Source organism: Acomys minous (assembly GCF_964271855.1).
Source record: "Acomys minous genome assembly, chromosome: 4".
Taxonomy (NCBI): Eukaryota; Metazoa; Chordata; class Mammalia; order Rodentia; family Muridae; genus Acomys; species Acomys minous.
The window spans coordinates 11,190,240-11,203,952 of NC_140486.1; the positions used below are offsets into that span (position 1 = coordinate 11,190,240).

The following is a 13,713-nucleotide window of genomic DNA, read 5'->3' on the forward strand; positions in this document are numbered from 1 at the left end:
GGCCTTAAACTAATCTGCGTTTGGTGAAACAATGTTGCTTATGGTCCCTTGCCCTCCTCCAATCTTTCTGAGACTTGCTTATTTAAAAGCCACTGCTCACACCCACTTGGTTGACCTGACAGCTCACCAAAGGCTGGAGACCTGCGTTCTTAGACTCGGTGGGAGTCTAGGCTGTGGAGGGGGCGGGGGGGGGGGGAGACTTTTCAGGCTTTGGGGCCTTCCAGCACAGCGGCTGTAAGTGTAATCCCAGGCTACCTCTGACCACTGGGGCCTGCCTGGATAGTCACTACATGGCCACCTCACTCCAGTGTCAAGGTTCCCTTATCTGGGAAGCGGTGTGCTATCACCTGCTTACAGGGAGCTTATGAGGATCAAAGGAACCCTATATGTGAAGCGCTGAGGATGCGGTCCAACCTCCGGAGGCCCTCAGTGAAAGACAGCTCTGCTTGTCCTCACGGCTCCTTTTCTATAATGACAACCACGGTGTGGATCTTGAAGCCGAAGTGCCTCGGGATTCAGCAGTGAGACACGTGTGACCGAAAATAACCGAGCAAAGAGTTCGGGCCTGGCAACTGTGGCCAGGACTCAGCGCAATCAACGACGGATGCTCTAGGGATTCACGGACACCTGGAGGACACCGGAGCTTCAGGGAGCCTGGATCGGAAATAGTAGGAACCACATCTCACGGAGTGAGAAATGTCACTCAGGTATAGCGTCAGACTCTCGCAGACAGTCAGTGTGTGTTTCCTGTTCACGATTCTGGTGCAGTCCCCAGTCTGAGCCGGTTTTGCTGTGCTTTAGAGTCATCTGGAGGAGACCTTTAGTCAAGGGCACACGCGGGACACGTGTAGTCACAAGGTCCAGGAATGGGGTCAGAGTTCAGGGCCAGGCTGTAGCTTCAGACGTGTGAGCCACTCACAAGCACCGAGTTGTGCCTCTATCCGCTAAGCACCTGCATTTTAAGAAGATTCCCAAGTGATGCCAGTGTGTAGCAAGAGTGGGGAAGCTCTTGCCCTGAACCTAACCTGGATCAGAGCAAGGTTTTTTGTTTTGTGGGGAACAGGCATCAGGCAGGCAGGAGTAGTAATTGTAGTAGGGATTTGTTGGTAGATGTGGGCTTTGGGGATGGGGAGAGTTGAGAAGAGAAGGTGCCCACAGAAGGTTACAAAGAAGCTATTCTCTAGATGGTGTTTAAGAAACTGGACTAAGCCGGGCGTGGTGGCGCACGCCTTTAATCCCAACACTCGGGAGGCAGAGGCAGGCGGATCGCTGTGAGTTCGAGGCCAGCCTGGTCTACAAAGTGAGTCCAGGATGGCCAAGGCTACACAGAGAAACCCTGTCTCGAAAAAAAAAAAAAACCAAACCAAAAAAAAAAAAAAAAAAAAGAAACTGGACTAGGGCGGGGCGGTGGTGGTGCTCGCCTTTAATCCCAGCACTCGGGAGGCAGAGGCAGGTGGATCCCTGTGAGTTCGAGGCCAGCTTGATCTACAATGCGAGCCCAGGACAGCCAAGGCTACCCAGAGAAACCCTGTCTTGGAAAACAAAACAAAACAAAGAAGCCTGCCAACGCAGCGGGGGAAATGGCAGGCTTGGAGTTGCAGGCAGCGGCATTAGAGCAGAGGCTCCGCGTCCTCACCATCTACACAGAGGTCTTGGAGCATCTGGAGGTGAGGCTGCGGGAGGAGAGGCTGCCGACCCTGGCAGGCCACCTGCGCGGGTCTTCTGCTACAACTACTGGGGCCCTTGGGGCGAGTGCTTCCTGGGTCCAACCAAGGACTTGCAAGTCTTTTGATTCGACACTGAGGTTACCATGAGAAAACTTGTCTCGGGATGATTGATGTGACTTCAAGCGGGCTGGAAGGCAGATACCTTATGTAGATGAGGTGTTTACAGTTGAGGAAATAATGCCTCATATTCAACATTTGAAAGGAGCACGTAGTAAAAACTTATTTCTTAAAGGCAAAAAGAAGAAAAACGATTGGCTGGTGACAGTTCTTCATGATAGACAAATTAATTTAAATGTCTTGGCAAGCAGTTAGGAGTTGGGAGTGGAAATCTTCGGTTTGCCGATGAAACAGCCATGCTTGAAAAACTGAAAGTTGGTCAAGGCTGCACCGCGCCTTTGGCACTTTTCTGTGATGATGGAGATGTTAGGTTTGTTTTGGATTCAGCTTTTCTGGAAGGTGGACACGAAACAGTGTACTTTCATCCAATGACTAATGCTGCAACCATGGGACTGAGTCCGAAGACTTTCTTGTATTTGTGAAGGCTACAGGACATGACCCCATAATTCTAAACTGAAAGGTGACTGCTGGGCGTGGTGGGAGATGCCTTTCGTCTAGCACTCTAGGCAGAGCAGGCAGGTCTGAGTTCTAGGCCAACCAAGGACTACATAGTTAAATAAAAGCCAGTTGGGTTAATGCTCATACTTAAAACATTTCTGATAAAGAAAGAAAAAAGAAAAGAAAAGAAAAAGAAAGAAACTGGACTAGGAGACCAGCCACCCGAGTGTAAATCCTGATGCCATCCTTGATCCTTACTAGTGGCTGGAGCGCCCGCCAGCCCTCATCCCCTTAGCACCTCCTCCACACCGCTTCTGCAGGAATAGGAATTCAGATTTGCTGGAGTGTGAGTTGCAATCCTGAGCTGAAGTAACTAACACGCCAGGACGGAGCTAGAATGTTTGAGGAGCTTAATGTGGCAAGAGATGACCCTGGAGAGGTGAGGCGTTAAAAGCACAGAGGTCCCTAGACTTAAGGGGCTTAAGAAACAACTGGAGAGTGACAGGTACCGGGGGAGCGACCTAAGGGGCATGCATGGAGAATTTGCTGGAGCACAGCAAGCAGAGGAGCAATATCCAGGAGGGCTGGTTCAGTCAGAGGGTCGTTGAGGGGCTGCTGAGATGGCACAATAGTGGAACTCGAACACAATTTGCTGTGGAGGGGAAAAGAGAGGTAGGGGAGACTTCTGACCTTATCCTCAGCCAGGAACTACCCTGGAGCCTGGAACCAGCACCAGGCTTTCACTTTTCTCTCTCATTTTCATTAGGCTGGGTCTGAGGCACACTGAGACAGACTCCCTGGCCCCACCTCCTGGGAACTGTTTGTTCTGGAGTAATTAGGGGTTGGGAGGTTGAAGGCCAAGAAGATGGATTACTTCTTGCCACTTGAATGCCATTCGAATCGATGGCTTCTCATCTCTCCAGGTCTCCTTTCCCACTTGCTGTCAGTCACCTGTTCCTCCATACGACAAACCAAGTCTCACCTTCTTGAAGCTCCCCTGACTGGTGATTCTTCTAGAAATGAAAGCAGTGGCAGAGGTGGCACTCGAGCCTGTCGGTCCCTGTGACTGTGCTAGCTGAAATGTTGGCTCCTGGAAGCTGGCAGGGGCCTGCTAGGTCACTGCCCCCTCGCTAGATGCCTGGCCCAGTGTTTTGTCAGGCAGAAGCTGGGTGAGGCCCCTTGACTGGCTTGGGAGGGAAGCAGAATTCAATTACTAGCCTGGATGGCCCTGGTGAGTATTAGATTATCAGAAGTGTCTGCTGGGTCTTGGCCCTCGGGGCTCTGCAGGAGGAACAAAAGGTAAAAATGTAGTTGCAGTGTCATCCTCCAAGGTCCAGAAAGATTAGGCCTCTGGCTTGTCCTGAGTGGAGAATAGAGGAGAAAGTTCTAGGAGGGTGGGTTGAAGAAGAGAGCTGGGACTAAGCAGTGAAAGGGAGCAAAATGTCCTGATTTTCAAAACGAGAAGAATCCAACTTTTGGCATGTAAGTTTAATGCCACTCAACAGCCCTCTGGAGTTATTAAACACATGGTCTATGAGCTTATTACAAAGAAATGCTCACACCAGAATAGTTCATTAAGTCATGGCAAGCCACACCCACTGACCTTTGCTACCAAAGGATTTCCACCCACCTTTTTAACATATTTACAGTCAGCTAGACAGGAAAAGCAAAGATTTTTTTGGCGAGCCACTGAACACAGTTTCCCAGTGCCCGTGTGTACATGAGACAGAGGTGAGAGAACGCCACTGTAACTGTGGCCTCAGAACTTGGGCCAAGTCATCAAAGGGGTCAGAGGAAAGCAGTGGGCAGGGATGGCACAGTGAGTGCAGTGGAGGCTCTGTGCATGGGAGATGCATTCTGAGACTTCCACTGGATGCCTGTGACTGCACAGTATCAAGCCCTGCTATGGTAGAGATTTTTCTCTCTTTTTTGGTGCAGGGAATTGAAACCAGACTCTTATGTACACCAAGCAAACACGTCTCCACTGAACTATACCTCCAGCCCCATGACAATGTTTAGTTTATAAATTTGGTACAGTCAAAGATTAGAAATAAATCTAATGATGAAATGGAACAACTATGGCAGTATGTGGCAAAGGGGACCGCTCATGGTTCATGAATTATGTGTGGGTATTTCCATTAGACACTTTAGACTAAGGCTAGGAACAGGCGGAGACCTGAGTTAGTAGTGACTATTGTCACCACTGGTACTTATGAATTTAGCAGCCTAATTAACAGGGGTGGTGGCCCCTGTCTATGATCCCAGCACTCAAGAGGCTGATGCAGGATTATAGTTCAGTGTTGACTTGGGGCTACATAATGAGACCCTTATTCAGAAAAAGGTTTAAAATATTTAAGAGCAAAAAAAAAAAAAAAAAAAAAAGCACAATAGGGAAGTAATACTGTACATTATTATTTATTAAATAGTAGAAGTATTATAACCTTGTGGCAGAAAATTTAGACACGAAAGGTCATAAAGCATTAACTGAAAGACACCTGCAATCCTACCTCAGTGGTACAGATTGATATAGTGTGACCAAACGGAACAGCGGTGAGCGTATGTGGGGTGAGGGGTGAGGGGTTGTAAAACTTAGAAAGAAACAGGGAGTCACTAACGGGTTGGCAGGGAGAAACCATAGGGCTAGCCTGTCCCATTCAGAAGGACAGAACTAGAAGACAGAGGCTCCCTGAGGGCCTAAGCTCCGTTCATGGAAAAGGAAGGTAACCCTGGTGGCTATTGGGAGGGGCTGCCTTGTGGGGGGTGCTCTGGTGCAGCTCAGTAGTATGTGTGAGGGTCTGCCTTCAACCTTTAGCACCAAAGACAGCCAACCAAAGGGACAAAAAAAAAACCCTAAAATGAGAGTGTGGGAACCCCTCCATATTGTCCGATTGCATTGTGGTGAACAAGAGGAATGAATGAAAGATGAGGCAGGCAAGTTCAGTGTTAGAGGCTCCTCGCTCTGAAGGGCCCACTGGGAGACGCCTGGAAACACACACACCACACACACACACACACACACACACACACACACACACACGTCTTTATACAATTTATAAAAGATAATTTTGAGTGTGATCGACTGTGTGGTCTCTCTGCTATGCTTTGTCTTGTGACAGGTGGTGTTGGACCGGCCCTGGGGCTCTGGGGCTCTGTCTGGGGGAAGTTGAGCTGGGTGTGTGTGTGCTTACTTAGGGCTAAGCAGGGGTCTCTTACATGGTTTGTAGTCACAGTTAGCTCACTGGCTAGTTAGTTACTTTTCTCATCACTGCGACACAGCTTGAGAGTACAACCATGAGGTGGGGAAGGCAGCAGGGGCTCGAAGCAGCTGGTGCTGTTATATCCACACCAGGGAAGCAGAGCAAGACGGATGCTGGTGTCTGTCTGCCTGTGGGGTGGTGCCGCCACGTTTAGCACATGGCTTCCTTTCTCATTTTCACCTTTCTGAAAACACTCTCACGTTAAGCATGTGGCACCCATGACTACCTGCTATCCTTACGGCAAGCTGTTGGGGAAAATGGTTTTTTTCCTCGTAGCCATTTTCCAATGCCCAGCCTATGCCGCAGGCTGGGCTTAGTGAGTAAGGTCCTGGAGCGCCGGGCACAGCAGCAGGGCCAGAAGTTCGATCCTTGCTATCCTGCTCCTTGTGCCTGCTGTCCCCACACTTCATGGAGCTTGGAATAACTGCTTATGTGGCTACCTCCACACCCTTCTCCTTGCCTTGGAAATGATCCTCTGGGCCGGGGACTGGTGAGAAGGCAACATCAGTCTGGGAGATGTCCCCATCTGAGAAATAGGCAACTTCTGAGTATAAGGAGGGCTGAAGCCATTTCTCCTTCGGTCTGATGGGCACAAGCCTGGGGTTGGCAGTCCTTAGGGGTGAGGGGAGTAGCCTCAGAATCATCTGGGGGAGTTCTTACCGTATATGAGCTATGCACTTTCACTGCTATCTATGCTATATAAAATTGGTATATTCTAATAGACAGTGAGAAGACTGGTAGGTGGCTTTTAGGAAGTTTCCCAGGCAAATCTGATATTCATCTGTTGTCTTGGCAATTCTGCAGAGTGTACAAAGATCTAGATCTGTCCAGAGATGAATGGAGCCACTTGCTCTAGAAGTGCATGGAGCCAGGGCTGGGGGCCAGACCTCATGAGGCGAGTCCTGCTCACTCTTCACAACTGGCTTGACTCTCGGCGAGTCATTTAACCCTGCTTATCTACAAAGTGGAAATGGAAGACCCTGGCTTCAGTGGCATAATGCTCTGAGCACAGATGGGACGCATGCCACTCAGGAATGCGAGCGACTGCCGCTGCTTCCTATGGTGACCATAGACAAGAGAGGAGAGGAAGAAACATCCTCTGCTAGGTCTGTATGGCGGGGGCTCCCTCGGCTCACTCAGTCAATGAATGGACAGAGGCTCCTCATGAAACCCAGCCTGGCCAGATCTCCTTTCAGCCTGAGTTGGGGACCACCCTCCTTTGTCTGGATCTGGGAAGATGGTTTGGGGAACCGGAGTGTCTGGTGGCACAGTGCCCGTCTGTCTGTTCTTGGGGCTGCCCCTACATAAATAGCCTTTCCTTTTCAGTATAAACAAGTGGGAAACCTGGAACCAAAGCAGGCAGCTGGGAGAAGTCAGAGTGTCTCTCTTTTTTTTTTTTTGCCTTATCTAAGCTGGGCCACTCCTGCTTCCAAAGCCCCTCCCACCCAGGACACCTGGGTCAAATCAACTCACTTTCACTGTTGCTCCTAGGACCACGTGAAAGTTCTGGTTAACAGGGCAATACCTTATGGTGCCTCAGGCTGGGGAATACAAGGAGCTTGGCATCCTCCTGTGGGCCCCTGAGGCTGAGGAGGCACAGTCACGGGGGTGGGGGGGTGTCTGTGGGTGTAAACGGGATCTTGTCAGCTATGGGAACCTCAAGTAAGCCCATCGCCCTCCCTATTCCATTTCCTATGCTAGTGCCACCTGCCGTCCCACTTGCTAGGGAGGCTGGGTGGCATTGGAACTCAGGTCTCTCCTCCAAAATTGGGCAGTAGGCATTAGGAAGGAGTCTTAGCACCCAGTCCTGTAGGCCTGCTCCCCACCTTGTGCTTGGTAGGGGCTTGGTACAAAAGCCTCTGTGCCCCAAATCTAGGGCTTGCATCCTTCTGTATAGGTTTCCTGTTTCTTAGTCCTGCGAGCTTGGGAAGCCAGGATGAAAATGAAGAGCTGTCTTTGTGTTTTGAAACAGCATCTGGCTATGTAGCCCAGGCTGGTCTCGAACCTGCAGTACACCCTATCCCCCCCCCCACCCCCCACTCCTCCCCCCACTCCTTGCTTCTTCTGCCTCTCAGGGAATTCAGGCATGTGTCACCACTCTAGGCAAAACTGAAGATCTTTCTCCTGGAGATGGCTGAGCTCATGAGATAAGCTGCCATCCCATATTTATCACTCTCCCTGCCCCCCCCCCGGAGCCCCACCCCCTACAACCCCCAAAGGCAAATGCCTCTGAAGTTGACTCAGCCAGATGAGGTCAGTCCTTGTGTGGACACACCGAGCCACAGCATCTATTCCAAGTGTGGCAAGGAGCAGGGTCTGACTGGGCATCGAGGGATGCAGGTTTTACGTCTCTCGGCTCTCTGTTTCAGATAACCCAGCCCCTGTATCCTCAAAGGACCTGTGCTGGACACCAGCCTCCATGTTCTATCCTCAGATTGCTGCTGTCCTTCCCTTCCACACCCACAGTCAAAAGTAACAGATTTGGTTTTTGCATGGCCACATGGAGGAGCTTAAAACAGTCAGAGACGACACTCAGAGGGGGATCCACAGCAATCCGTTCACATTAATTAAGCAAGAATGTAGACTTATAAACACCACAAAGGCTATTAGAAAGGCAGCCAAGGAAGGAGAGAAGGGAGCGGGTCCAAGGAGAGGGACCCATGGGAGGGTCAGGGGGAAAGGGGTCCTCACGGACCACAAATTGTTTCAAGGAGTAAGATATGGATTTATTCAATGCATATAGATGTGCATAGAGTCTATGCAGTTTTCAAAAAAGGAAAATTAGAGCTAGATGGAGTTTACACCCAGAACTCAAGAGCCTGAGGCTGGAGGATCACAAATTGGAGGCCAGCTGGGGCTACATAGCAAAACTTTCTTTCAAAAAAGGTGTGTGTGTGTGTGTGTGTGTGTGTGTGTGTGTGTGTGTGTGTGTGATGGAGAGATGGCTCAGTGGTCAAAATAAGTGTGGGAGAGTATACTTGTTAATATTCTTTTTAAACCAGGAATTTTCCTGACTTGCTTTTATTTATTTATTTTTGATGCATGTAGCCCAAGCTAGCTTCAGTGTTGCTATAAAGCAAAGGTAGGGCCTTGAACTCATCTTCTTGATGCCACCTCCCAAGTGCTGTGATTATAGGCATGTGCCACCCTACCTGATTATCCCTCTGTACGTAAAGATCATTTCAAGGTTTGCACCATAATACAGGACAAAGACAGATGCAACAGTCTCTCTAAAACATTGGAGAGATGGCACAGTAGTTAGAGAACTTGTTGCTCTTGCAGGGGACCCGGGCTCGATTATCAGCACCCACGTGGCAGCTGACCACTGTCTATATTATTCCAGTTCCAGGGGACCGGATGTCTTCTTCTGACCTCCAGGAACATATGCATGCAGTCAAAACTCTCATATACATAAAATAAAATACATTTAAATAACCAACAGAAACACAAAAATTAGTGCCTCCAGGAAGGAAGGGAGGGAAGAAAGAAAGGAGAAAGAAGAAAAAGGAGAAGGAAGGGGCGAGAAAAGAAACAGATGTTGGGAGTGAACCCCATATGACCGGTAGTGTGCCCCACAGTGACTTTATGACTGGCTTGGCTGCTTTAGTTTGTGTGTTGTCCCTTATCTGCCTTTTAAAGCTGTGACCATTCTGGGTATAGCATCTACAGGATGGTCCCAAGATGGTCCATGCACAACTCATAGCAATATTAAAAATAAGATACTAGGGCCTGGAGAGATGTGCTTTCTGGTTAAAAAAAAAAAAAAGCTGGGTGTGGGCGCAAGCCTTTAATCCCAGCACTCGGGAGGCAGAGGCAGGTGGATCGCTGTGAGTTCGAGGCCAGCTTGGTCTACAAAGTGAGTCCAGGACAGCCAAGGCTACACAAAGAAACCCTGTCTCAAAAAACAAAAACAAAAACAAACAAACAAAAAGAGTGCTTACTTTTCTTGCATAAGATTCAAATTCAGTTCCTAGAGCCTATATGGGGTGCTCTCATAGGATTAGATGCCTTCAGCCTGCATGGATACCTACACTCATGTGCACATATCCACAGAGACACCACACATACACTTGAATTAAGAAAAAAAACTAGAGACTTACTGGTCAGTTTTGATTTGGGAAGAGGGAATCTCAAGTAATGAACCTAAATGAACTACCCCCATCACATTGGCCTGTGGTACATCTTGATTAATGATTGATGTCGGCAGTACCATCCCTGGCTGGTGGTCCTGGGTTCTATAAGAAAGCAGGCTGAGCAAGCTACAGAGAACAAGTCAGTAAGCAGCGTCTTCCATGGCCAATTACCATATCAGGAAGTGTAAGCTGAAAAACAAAAACCACACACAAAAACCCCTTCCTTCATCAAGTTACTTTTGGTCAATATTTTATCATAGCAACAGAAAAGCAAATGAGGACAGAATCCTATGCAAAAATATGCAAAAGATAGGAACAGATCATTTATCCAAACATAAATCTAGTATAGCTCTCAAGGAAAAGAAACTCAACTTTACCCATGCTAAGAGAAACACTAATTATGAGAGCCAGATGTGGAGGCAACTTGGCAGTCTGAGACATGGGGATCTGGAGTTTGAATACTCCATGGACAACGTGAAGAAATTATGTTACAATGACAGCTACTTGCTGCTAAAATGTAACTGTCTCCCAAGGCACCGCCCTCAGCCACAACTGTTCCAAACAGCTTGTGTTAGTATTTTGCTATCACAAGCCTCAGACAACTCTTAACAGTCCTTTTCACCTGGGCTAGAGATGAGGCTCTTGCCCTGCTCACTGGGCAGAAGGCCTGTGATTGGTGCAGACACAATCCTTCATTTGCATGAAGAGCTGTGCACAGTGATCGGTGCAAACACTGACTGCTACCTCAGCTCCTGTAGTGGTTAATGTTAACTATCAATTTGACAAGAGTCTAGAATCATCTAGAAAAAGGGCCTCTGGGCATGCCTATAGGGGATTGTTTTAAATTAACTGAGGTGGAAGACCCACCCATTATGGGAGGGGAGTCCTAAGACTGTATGAAGTAGGGAAAGTGAGCTGAGCGGGCATTCATTCCTTTCTGTTCTGCAGACGCTGTGAGAATTGCTCCCTCAGGCTTCTGTTATTGGGACTTCCCTGGTATGGTGGACCGTAGCCTGGAATCAAGAGTCAGAACAAACCCTTTCTACCTTAAGTTGATCTTGTTAGAGTGTTTTATTACAGCCACGGAAAAGTAACCAAGACACCTTCTTTTCTGACTGCGTAAACAGGTGGCTGGGCTCACTTTTTTGAGTCAGCCAGAAGACAACCATCTTGTGCTGTCCCCTAGTGTTATGCAACATTAAGCCCAGTTAGGAGGTTTCTGTCCAATGACTGGGCTGAGCAAACAGGCAAAGGATGAGGGGGAGGAAGCAGTACAGCAGGGTGGGCGGGGCCAGGATGGGGGCAGGGCAGTGAATCACGGAGCCTCAAAGGCTGAGGGTTCCAGTAGCTATGGGCTTAGGGCTGCCCACTGCTGCCCTCAACTTTGAGACTGTAACAGTTGCCAGGTGCTGGGGCCGCTGGGAGTTAAGATCCACAGCAATAAGCTTCCTGCTAGAAGAGCCATCTGCCTCCATCTTGTAAAGCCTGGGGCAATACGCCTTTGGCTCCCAGGGCTTAGAATGGTAAGCTCTGGGTCTGCCAGACCTCCGCCTAGGCCTTGGGTACTCAAAGACCAGAGGCTGCTGGCCAGGGGCCTCTCTTGCCTACTCATGATTTTATCCAGGTAAATTGCCTCAGCCACCTGATGGCTTGGGTGCCACTTGGAAGAACTACAGGAAGTGAAGGTAAAGAGATTGTGAGATGGCCGGGGGATCCAGCGAGTACAGTGAAATAAGAGCCCTCGTGAAAGATAATCTCAAACCCTGAGAAAGTGACCTTACTTGAAAAAGGAGCCTCTGTAGACACGACAAAGTTAAAGATGACGTCATCTCGGATTCCCCCAAGTAGGCTCTGAATCTGATGACAACTGTTCTTACTGGGATGGAAGAAAATAGATTTTCCTGGGGCACAATAAGCCACGTGACCACCGAGGCAGAGTTTGGAGTATGTGGCCACAAGCCAGAGAATACGTGGAGCCACAGGGAGCTGGAAGAAGCCAGGAAGGTGCTGCCGTAGATTCCTGACAGGAGTATAATCTTGTTGATATTACAGCGTCATACTTCCTCGTCCAGAGCTGTGGGAGAATACATTTCTGCTTTGTAAAGCACCACACTTAGAGAAATTTGTTAAGGCAGTCCTGGGGACTGAATTTTATGGCACTCTCCCAGGTGCCCCTTGCCTCTCGGGGGAACCCTCTGGAAAGGCATTCTGTTATAGAAGTCACGTGACAACTCCTACCTCTGTCTGGCCCAGGATTCAGGAGGCTGTGGCGAGCTGGGTCAGCAGGACTGGCCAGGAGCCAAAGGGGTGAGGAGCACAGAGAGATGAAGTAAGGCAGGCAGAAAGCTCTCTGTCATCATTTTAAAGATCATTATTATCTAATAAGTGAGTTCAAACCTGGCTTCTATCGAACTTGCAGAGAAGCATCTCAGGGTTTATGGCCAGAACCTAGTGACTCCCAGAGTCCCTTTAGCCTTTTGACTGAAGTTTATTAGTCAGGGTTATCTAAAGGAACAGAGGAGGGAGGGAAGGAGGGAGGGAAGGAGGGACAGAGAGAGAGGGTCTATATTGCCATCTAAGCCCTGGAGGATTCCTAGAGAGCTGTTGGCCTTCAGTCTATATTGAAAGCTCAAAGAAGAAATTGGTTCTAATGTGGCTGAAGGGATGATGCAGCAACTGGATAGAGGAACTTGCCAGCAAGAGTGGGGACAAGCAGGCAAAAGCAGTTTCGTGCTTCCCAGGAAGCCGATCCCTGCAGGAGGAGGAGAGAAGATAGAGAGGTCCAAAGCTGAATTTCATACATGGATTCCCTGATGAGAGGAGCTGATCCCTGGAGGAGCGGGGAAGACGAGGCACTCTCCCCCCATTTTCCTCCTGTTTCCCAAAAAGGCTCCATTCCATCACAACTCACAAGAAAAGGTAGAAGAAAAACATTTAACTTTGAAAACCTTGATGATGTGAAGTTCTCCAGAGGCAAAAAGCCACACCTGTGTTAATGATTCTATAAGGCTGACTGACAGGTGACCCGTGTTGAAGGTCCTGATGACTCCTGAGCCTCTTGACAGGCTGCAGAGATGGCTCAGTGGTTAAGAGCACTCACTTTTCTTCCAGAGGACCTGCTTGATTCTCAGTACCCACATTGATGACTCCCGACTGAGTATAACTCCAGCTCCAGAGGGTCCAATACTTTCTTCAAGTCTATTCAGGTGTGCACACATGTGGCTTATACTGACACACACATAAGTAATGTCTTAAACTCTCTCTCTCTCTCTCTCTCTCTCATAGCTTTCTGATTATGAAGAGTAGGAATGTTGCCAGTCCAAAGCCCCATTATTTTAGGCTATCAACTTCCCTTAATTCACGCTGACTTCTGTTTCTGACCTACCATCTACGTTCTGGATGCAGTAGCAGATCACTAGCTTCCAATAACTCCAGAGTTAAGACTCTCATCTGACAGCATCTGCAACCTGCAGCAGACACTTCCTCCTTTGCTTTAACCTGCCCGGCACTCCGAGCAATGTTTCTGAAAAGTGCGTTGATTAATGACCGTCTTTGTTCTGGACTAAAAACTTCACGAAACTTACCACAGCGGAACATGGTATTCAGGGTGGTTTCTTCCCGGACAGGCTCACTCACTTTGGGGTCTAGAATAAACTCTCTCTTTCCTGTTTGAGATGAGAATGGTGTTTTTGTATCAGCAACACACCGTAAGTGTAAAAGAGGTGTTGTGATGAGAGCTTTAAAGGGTTTTGGCAAACGTCTACAGTCAGGTACCCACCACCACAGAGTCAGTACCGAGACTGATGGATTATCAGAGTTCAGAAGGCATCTAGGGGGTGGTCGCTCCAGTTTCTTTTCTTTTTTTCTGGAGCAAAGACATGGACAGAGATGTGTAGACAGTGGCAAGCAAAGCCAGAGAGTTTGGGTCTGGTTGTTTCTTTTTTGTTTTTATTTTTTATTGTTTTGGACTGTTGAGCTGTCTTCCAGCACAGGATCTGGCTTAATCCAGTAGAAGGCAGTTGGGAGTCCCTTGTGTCCTGG

The 13,713-nt window shown here is 48.6% G+C and overlaps 1 pseudogene across 1 annotated transcript; it reads left to right on the top strand.

The window, feature by feature from the left end:
* Positions 1-1,355: 1,355 nt before the first annotated feature.
* Positions 1,356-2,918, top strand: LOC311596126 (prolyl-tRNA synthetase associated domain-containing protein 1-like; annotated as a pseudogene). Its single transcript has 2 exons — positions 1,356-1,667; positions 1,884-2,918. The product of its transcript is annotated as a prolyl-tRNA synthetase associated domain-containing protein 1-like (transcript).
* Positions 2,919-13,713: the final 10,795 nt, after the last annotated feature.